The sequence below is a fragment of the Gastrolobium bilobum genome, unplaced genomic scaffold, assembly GCF_033153095.1.
Source record: "Gastrolobium bilobum isolate Gb01-03AN ecotype WA unplaced genomic scaffold, APGP_CSIRO_Gbil_v1 utg520344, whole genome shotgun sequence".
In the NCBI taxonomy this organism is placed as follows: Eukaryota; Viridiplantae; Streptophyta; class Magnoliopsida; order Fabales; family Fabaceae; genus Gastrolobium; species Gastrolobium bilobum.
The window spans coordinates 1-8891 of NW_026897929.1; the positions used below are offsets into that span (position 1 = coordinate 1).

Below are 8891 nucleotides of genomic sequence, written 5' to 3' on the forward strand. Positions count from 1 at the left end.
CTTCTTCTGTATAATGGCACTGCACTCCTCAATAAGTGCTACTGTCTCACATTCCTGCAACTTATGCTTTAGACAATAAATCTTTCATAAATTTAGCATAATTAGGCATGTTAGCTAAAGCTTCAGCAAAAGGAATATTTACTTGCAACTTTTTAAACATATTTAAAAACCTGGCATATTGTTGCTTCTGTGCTTGTTGCTTGAGCTTCATAGGATAAGGAAGTTTCTCAAAACGAGAGAAATCCATTGGCTGCTTCAGAGCTTCAACAACTTTCTCTTTTTCCCCCCTTTGTCCTGCCTTGCAAGTTCTTCTTTCTCAGTTGCAAGCGTGTCTACCTCCTTTTTTCTTGTTCTGGCTCGATCACTGGTTTATCAACCTTCGCTTCTGAACGCCTTTTTGCTTGTCTTGAGGAGTGATCACACTTACACTCCTGGTTACAATAGATTTTGCAGTCTTCCTTAGGATTCACAATAGTATCTCCAGGAAACTGCCCTTGAGTTCTTTCAGCCAACTGCCTAGACAACTGGCCTATCTGACTCTCCAAGTTCCGGATGGAAGCATCCTGGTTCTTGTGGTAAGCCCTTGTCTCATTAATGTGATCATTAGTTGTCTTGGACAGTTGTATCATTGCTTTCTCCAACTCAGATGGCTCTTTTTGTGGCAGAGGAGGAGGTTGCAGATAGTTGTTGGATTTATAATCCAAGCCACTCCCTTGGTTCCTCCTTTGAAAGTTATTCCCTTGACCGCCATTCTGATTCCTTGGGTAACCTTGAGTATTCTGGGGAGGCCGTGGATCATACCAAATTCCATTGACCTGGAATGGTTCAACTTTATTAAGTGTAGGGCACTCATTAGTGTCATGCGACTCCTTGCAATACTCACAGTTAAATATATCAACCTTGGATGTTGAGAGCTGCATCTTGTCCAGCTTGGCATTCAAATTAGCCAATTGCTGGGAAATCACTTTGTTCTCAGCTAGTGATGCATCATTATTCCCCTGCCACCAGCTGCACCATTGACAATCATTCTGCATTCTGGCGTCATCCCATTATAGAAGACTCTGACCTTCTTTGTATCTGGCAAGTCATATTGTGGACACTTTCTGATCAGCTCCTGGTATCGAGTTCAGGCTGCACATAAAGTCTCTCCTGGTTGTTGGGTAAAATTGGTGATTTCATTCACCAACTTATTGTACTTTTCCATGGAAAAGTGTTCAGCAAAAAATTTAGCCGCCAAATCCTCCCATGTTCTGATGCTATTGGGAGGTTGTCGATCCAACCATTTGAGAGCTCTCCCGGTCAATGCAAACGGGAACAATCGGAGTCTGATCGCATCGTCTGACACTCTGTTGTGTTTAGTTGTATCACAGATCCTTAAAAATCTGTCTATGAAGTCATGAGGATCTTCATAGTCCTCTCCACCAAACTGCGTTTTCTCCACCAAGGTGATGAGTGCTGGCTGGATGTCATAATTATTAGCAGCAATCGGTGGTTTGACAATACTCGAGTTTGGCCTTGTGAATTGAGGAGCCAAAACTGATTCCATCAGCTCAGCTGCTGGTGGATTTTCTTCTGCCATCTCTGTTTCTACTTCAACGTGTAAAGTAGGATTTTCTGCTTCAGAATGTGAAGTAGAAGCCTCTGCTTGCCTCTTCCTTTTGGTATGTTGTCTTATCCTCTTTGCAGTCCTTTCTATCTCTGGATCGTAAATCAAAGTTGCAGGATCAACTGTACCACGCATAAACTAAAGCAAACAGATTAGTAACACAATGATCCAAGCAAGAAAATCAAAAGTTATAAATAACTTGGCGTAATCAATCCCTGGCAACGGCGCCAAAAACTTGATGCGTGAAATCGGCAAGTGCACCGATCGTACCAAGTAATAAAGAGTGAGTAGAGTATCGTCTCCACGAGGATTGAGGCACCTAAGTTGTTATAACTATTCCTCTCTTGTTGGATTAATCAAAATAGGTTGAGAATGATTGTAGTTCATGAAACAAACTAAAATAATTAAAGTAAAAATGTAAATGATTCCAAAAGTGTTTTCAGAATGCAAGAACAAAAGATTAAGGATTGGGAAAATATTTGAGAAAATATTGCGGTAAAGAGAAACAAACACCTTTCTGATTCCCACCTTGCAACTTGGATTACGTTTATATTTACCTATTCAATTGATCGAATAATTCATCATCTTTTATATGAGTAGTTAAGCCCTAATCCCTTAGTGACTGTAACCTTGTTAACTCTATTAGAATCCTAATCCCTTAGAAATTCCTTTTCGAGTTAACCCTTAGAATCAATGAACCTTTAACGTTCACTATTCATATAGCCTATCCCTAGTGCGTACATGAACAATTATCTTATTCTTTGTCAGGAATTAGAATTCCAACATCCCTATTGTAAACCCTAACCCTCGCAACCCTACTAGATTGATCAGTTCCAATAGAATTATAGAATGAAGAACAAGAAAAGATAAATGCAATTAAAATGGATAAACATAAATTTCAACCAAGGTACAAGGGGTTCACATCAAGGGTTGTGACCCTTACCACAATGATAAAACTAGCCAGACATGTTCATGTCTGACAAAATAACAATAAAAGAAAGTAGCATTTAAAACCTAGAAGAGAAAGGGAAGATGAAGATCTTCCGTCTTGATCGATCGAACCCTTGAATTTCCGAGAAGCTCCAAGGAATCTCTGCTCTATTTGTTGTTTTTCTCTCCTTGATTCTCCAAAAGTCCCTTTCCCTTATGTTTCTGATCCTTTTATTAGGTTTTGGGAAAACCTATTTCACTTTGCACTCTAATTGGGCCTTATTTTAGCTGATTCGCACTTAAAAATATATCGCCTGCGCACGGGGCGCCAAGCCTGGCGCCCCAAACTTGGGCGAAACAGAAGCTGAATCTGTAAACGGCGCCCCGGGCGCCAACTCTGGAGTGCCGCGCGCCAGTACCGCGCTCCGTGCGCGACCCAAACAGAAGCAAATCGTCGATAAAGCGCCCGGTGCGCCAGGTACCGAGCCCCGTGCGCCAGTTTGGCGCGTCGTGCGCCAACCTCTGCGCATCGTGCGCCAGATGGAAATTTGGTTTCTCCGTTTTTGCTCCTTTGTGCGGCGTTTCATGCTATTTAACATATAACTTGAGTGAGAGCATGATTGAGAAGGAATAATCAATATTTCTTGCATTTAATGACTATTTTCATACATTTATGATTAATTCCTTGCTTCTTTTAAGTTAGAAAACATCATCTGCTAGACTCACATCAGTCACCCATCCCAGAATTGCTCCAAATTAAATACGCTTAACTATGGAGTTCTTCCGTTACGGGCTACTAGATGCATCTTATCAATATAGGTAGTACCAATTAATTCTTATAAGCTATTCCAAACTATGTTGTCCCATACCAGCACAGTCTCTGGAATCCCTCTCTTTCGAATGTTGATTCGATTCATTCATGTACTCTAGCTGCAAGCACTTTGGACGTTACACTTTATTTATTAAAAAAAAAAAACCTTACCACTGTTTCAATATATATATTTTATATAGAGTTATATTTATCTCATTTTACCTGAGATAAACAACTTTCCTACACACAAAAAAAGGTTGGGTTCGATCCCATCATTCTTTTTTCTCTCTTCTCTTACCTGTGGGTCCCTCTTATAATTTTATTTCTACAATATGAGGTAACTATTTTTCTACAACATAAGAAAAGTATTTCCGTTTTTAATTATATATGTATATGAGAGCTAAAATTGTTTATTGATGTGTTTTTCATGCAAAAGGGTAACTTAGGAGAGCAAGAAGAAATTATCATCCGAAAATATTTGTTCGGGCACATGAATTTATAGGAATTTTCGCACAAATAAATACATAATGGTGGGATCCATGTGACTGCTCCAACAAATATTTGTTCGGACATCTTATGGAAATATGTTATATTTTAATTAATTTTTAAGGTTGTTCAACAACTTGTAGATGTTTTAGACTTGGATATGGATGGATTTTTCGCATTATCCCATAATCCTCAATGAAAATTTGAACCAATCTTAGAAGAATTAAAATTAAAAACCACATTTACCTTTATAAGTATTTTAAATATTTATATAATAATTAATCATAATTTTAAAATTAATCCACCATCTTGTTTAAATATAAATTAGAAAACATATTGATGATAAACATTAAATTAATATTTTCATGTTAAGTTAGAAATGATGTTTATAATTAGGCGAAGGAAACAATCGGAAAGGAATGGATAAAGTGAGCCTAAATTGGGAACAGTAACTATTTTTTCACATTTTTATAAAAATTATTGTGATATATAAAATCATTAAGCTTTTGGGTGAGGCTACATTAATAATTTTGTATATCTCACTACAAGAAAAACGATAGATAATGGCTGTGTCTTCACGTCGTTTGGAAAAACCGCCCTTAACTCAATCAAATAGTTAATGAACGCTTAAGTAACTCATATCACACACTATTCAGCCTTTATGCTTTTCTCTCATCTCTCTCTCTTTCTCTCTCTCTTCTCACCGAGCTGTTCATTTCACGTGCTCATCAAACAATCCAACATTCATTGAGGACTTAATGCTGCGAGTAGCCTTTATGCATTTTTTGTTGAAGACTTCACAATGTACAGTGCGAGTAGCTCAACGATGATGGCTTGTGATGGAAGCATTTGAAGAAGAATGTATAGCAACTTCAATAGGGGAGAAAAGGGGGTTTAGGGTTTGGAGATAGTTATGGACATGTTTTACTGCGTATTCCCTATTCCATTACATTTCATTCACTGTTTCTTCTTTCTTAGGGTTCATTTATTTCAATTCCATTCATTCCTCTATCTAATTGTGAATAATTCGATTTTCTTCCAGGAACTGCACCCGCATTGAGATTCAGTTGCTTTCTCCTCAAAGCTTGCAAGTATTGTCTTCTCTTCTCTTTTGAGTGCACTTTTTACTCACGGGATGATGCTACACTAGTTGTTTTAGAGCTGAATCCTTTTAATGGATTTTTTTTATTATTCCCTGCTCTCTTTTAACTTTGTTATGTTCCTTTTTGAATGAATATTAAATAAAATTGGATTGTTAATATAGAATTTCTCTTAGCAGCCTGCGTTGGACGTGCCAATATATGGAAGGATTGCCATTTAATGTATTATTTATATTCTTGTATTAAAATCATTCTTTTTTTTTTACTTTTTTTTTCTTGTTTTGGTCTCAAACAGGGTGAAGCACAGGATTATTTTTTTATTGCAACTGAAACATACAAATTCATTTTGGATTGTATGCCTAATTTTTTGTTCTGTCCCTTCTTGTGTGACCATTGTCTACTTAAGTTCATTGTATGCCTAATTTTTTGGATTTTAAACGCCTGATACAATGTTTTTTCCTTATCTTTCATTATCATGGGAATTAATGCTCCAACTTCTCAGTCGTTTCTAAACTATGTCCTCTTGGTGATTGTCTATGGAAGCATTTTAATATCCTGAAGGAAAGCACTCAAGGTTATAATACATTCTTCACAAATTTGTGCCAGCTCTTGATATATATTGTCAATAAATTTGATTATTTGCAAAATATGATACAATGCCTTAATTATGATTAAAGTTTAAATTTTTTGAAGTCATTCCATTATTGGATTGAGAGATTAGTCTACAGGGTAACTATAAAAAAAAATAGAGAATTAGTCTACAGGGTAATTATTTTGTGCCACTTTTATTACTTGTAGGACTTGATAACATCTTTAGGCTTCAATCTTTTACATTGGTAAATCTGGATCTGATTTTTTTTAGTTGAAGCATAAAAGGTTATTATGGATGGGAGGATCATAGAAACCCCAGATCTGGTTACAAAGGCACGGGAGGAGGATTAGCAGTTTGTATTTCAGCTTGCGATGATGGAAATGCAGCAGACACATCGGTTAGTAATGGATCCTTTTTTTTCCTTTACAATGGTTGATGTGAATTAGAATTGAAATGTTTCTGAGAACCAAGACTTTGATTTGTTGATTAGGCCTTTAGTGGCATGGAAAGTGCTGGCGCCTTGACTTACAGTTTCATCCAAGCCATGCAAGATGAACCTAAATTGATCACTTATTGCCGCTTGTTAAATGCTATGTGCTCTACAATACGTGGGGCTAAAGAAGGAACTTTTGGCCTAAACAATCAAGACCATGCCATGGACACTAGGCAGCATTATGCTCATGTATTACATTATATACTCTACACCTTTCTTTTACAAATATATTGATAACATACCATAGCTTATATGAAGTTGATTCTAAATGGTTTATTTTTGCAGGAGCCACAACTATCTTCTTCTGAGAAGGTTGATATTTATTCAAAATCGATTGTTATGTGACACGTAACTGGAAGTAGCACTGGAAACGAGAAACAGGTAAGGTTAGTCTTGCTGGCAGGAGAAAAATAATTATGTCAAGTTGGTAAGAGATAAATATAGTGATATTGGGGAGGGCTTGGCTTCTAACAGGTGAAGTACTGTACTACTACTGCTTCAATGTGCTAACCAACCACTAGTTGTTCCTCAATATAACAATAAACTCTCATGCAGGTGCTTATCCCTATGGAGACTTTGGCAAGCGTATCAAGTCTTACAAGTAATAAAAGTGGCACAAAATAATTACCCTGTAGACTAATTCTCTATTTTTTTATAGTTACCCTGTAGACTAATTCTCTACTTCATCATATATGTTGAATTTTTTTTAACCTGCTAACCATTTACCTTGATGTAGCAGTGCTGTCTGGGGACTTTCTTATGCAAGGCTATTTCAGTTTCATTGGCATTTAGTTTCTAAGAACTGTTGAAGTTCAATAGGGTCATAATACACACACAAACTGAAATTGATTTTTAAAATCAAAAGTTCTGGTTTTCATCAGGGAGTGATGATCAATTTGGCTAATATTCTGAGTAGAAAGCTCATAATTGTAGGTACTTACTCTTCTATATACTTAGATTTCTTTTTTTTCCTTTCAAGTTATACGCTTGATGTAATTTGTCTTATATGCTTATTCCTTTTGCTAGAGTGCATTTTCTTCTACACCTGTGTTACGAAATTGTCTGAGTGCTTCCAAGTCAGGAACTGAGTCTTACAGAATCAATAGTCAGAAGACTCGGAACAAGAAATCTTTTATATGGCAGGTGTAGAGGAGTTCAGCCATAGTGGATGCCCTTTTCACCACTTCGACATACAAGGTGTATGATACTTTCTTGGAATATTATTAATATATTAATATCAACACATGTAACCATAGTAGTGATCTCAAGTTGTTGCATTAGATGTAGGCCCTGTTGGAGAAGTATCACTTTTGAGCTTATTTCTGTGAATTTCACAATGTAAGCATTTATGATTTTGATAATAGGAGGCTGTATCGAAGGGAAGAAGGTCATCATAGGGAAATAATCAAAGCGCTCTCTCTTGGGATTTATACACTTAAGAGGTAATTTTACGTGTTTTATATTCTTTATTTTTTGTTGGTTGCTGATATGCTATTGGCTTTGTAATAATGATTGAAAGTTAATTTTGGTTGCTAGATAGAAATCCCTGCCATAAACCCAATACGTGCTATTTCCTTGCCTTGTGTGGGTTGAGGGGTTATGAGTTCCCACTGTTAATCTAACATTTTTAGGTGGAATATTGAGATGGAAAATTCGTTCATTGCATGATATTAAGTGTACGGTGGTGCTTTCAAATTGCTGAGATATAATTATTTGAAGTTTGCTATGATGTGGAGATAGTACCCATGAGAATCACTATGTCAAGGGACTATTTTAATCTTTCTTAGTTTATAAATTTTGTCGTTGTTTGGGAATTTGATGAAGTGGAGATATTATAGATTTACAGTTGGAGGCCTTTTTAAAAAATTAAATTTAATGTTGTTGTTGTAGTTTAAGAGACACCACCTCCTAATAACTAATTTACATAATTAATTAAAGAATTTGAGACTGCAATTAAGATCAAGTATAAGTATTTAAATAGTTAGTAATTAATAAATTAATAGTTGAATAAGCTTGATAACCCTTGCTAATAACAGTGATATGTGCAGAATTTTTTAGAGTCAAAAGAGACGTTTGATTTTAATTCTCTTCTTATCTTTATGAAATATATTTCTTATTAATAATTAAAAAATTAAAAAAATATCAAATTATTTTTATTATCTTTTTATATTTCTAATTTTTTTGGAAGGAAAAAGTCAATTGACTTGCATAGTTGCATTACCAGGTGGAGAAACCGTATTTACATGGAAGAATCTACATGATTTTGGGGTGGTACAAGGAAAAATCAATATTACACTTGTAATTAGTTCACTTTTATTTAAAAGAAAAGAAAATTACAATTAAAACAAGAGATCCAAAAAAGAAAATCAATTGAAGCCATGATTGCTAAACTATATCAAAATATGTCTATACCTCTCTATCTACTAAACTAACTACTGTTATTAATAATCAAGTAAGTTATTATTTTTCTTAATAAACATTATATAATTTTTTAATGCATTTACTAAAAATGTTATTCATTTGTTTTTAATGCAGGCAGCAAAGTTCAATCCTCGTGATCAACCTTCTTCACATTTTGCAACTAATCACTGCTAATAGATTACTTAGGTTTAAACTTTTGTAGTTTTATTGGCACGTTAATTCCATTTAGGTTTGATTTGCAAGATTACTCAGTTTAAACATTTGTAGTATTATAGATACTTTGATTCCATTTATGTTAAATTTGCAAAGCACATTTACTTTGTTTTATCATGTATTTGAATATATTAATTTTTAATGGTGAGACATTTTGCATTTGTTACACTATTTGTATTATCTTGAATTACATTTAATTATGTATAAATTTAATGATAATAGATTCAGAAATTTAAATG

General features: G+C 35.0%; 1 long non-coding RNA gene across 1 annotated transcript; it reads left to right on the forward strand.

Moving 5' to 3' along the window:
• The first annotated feature begins 6841 nt into the window (after positions 1-6841).
• On the forward strand, positions 6842-8691 carry LOC133311496 (uncharacterized). Its single transcript, XR_009751558.1, has 4 exons — positions 6842-6951; positions 7045-7215; positions 7383-7460; positions 8554-8691. It is a non-coding gene; the product is annotated as an uncharacterized LOC133311496 (long non-coding RNA).
• Positions 8692-8891: the final 200 nt, after the last annotated feature.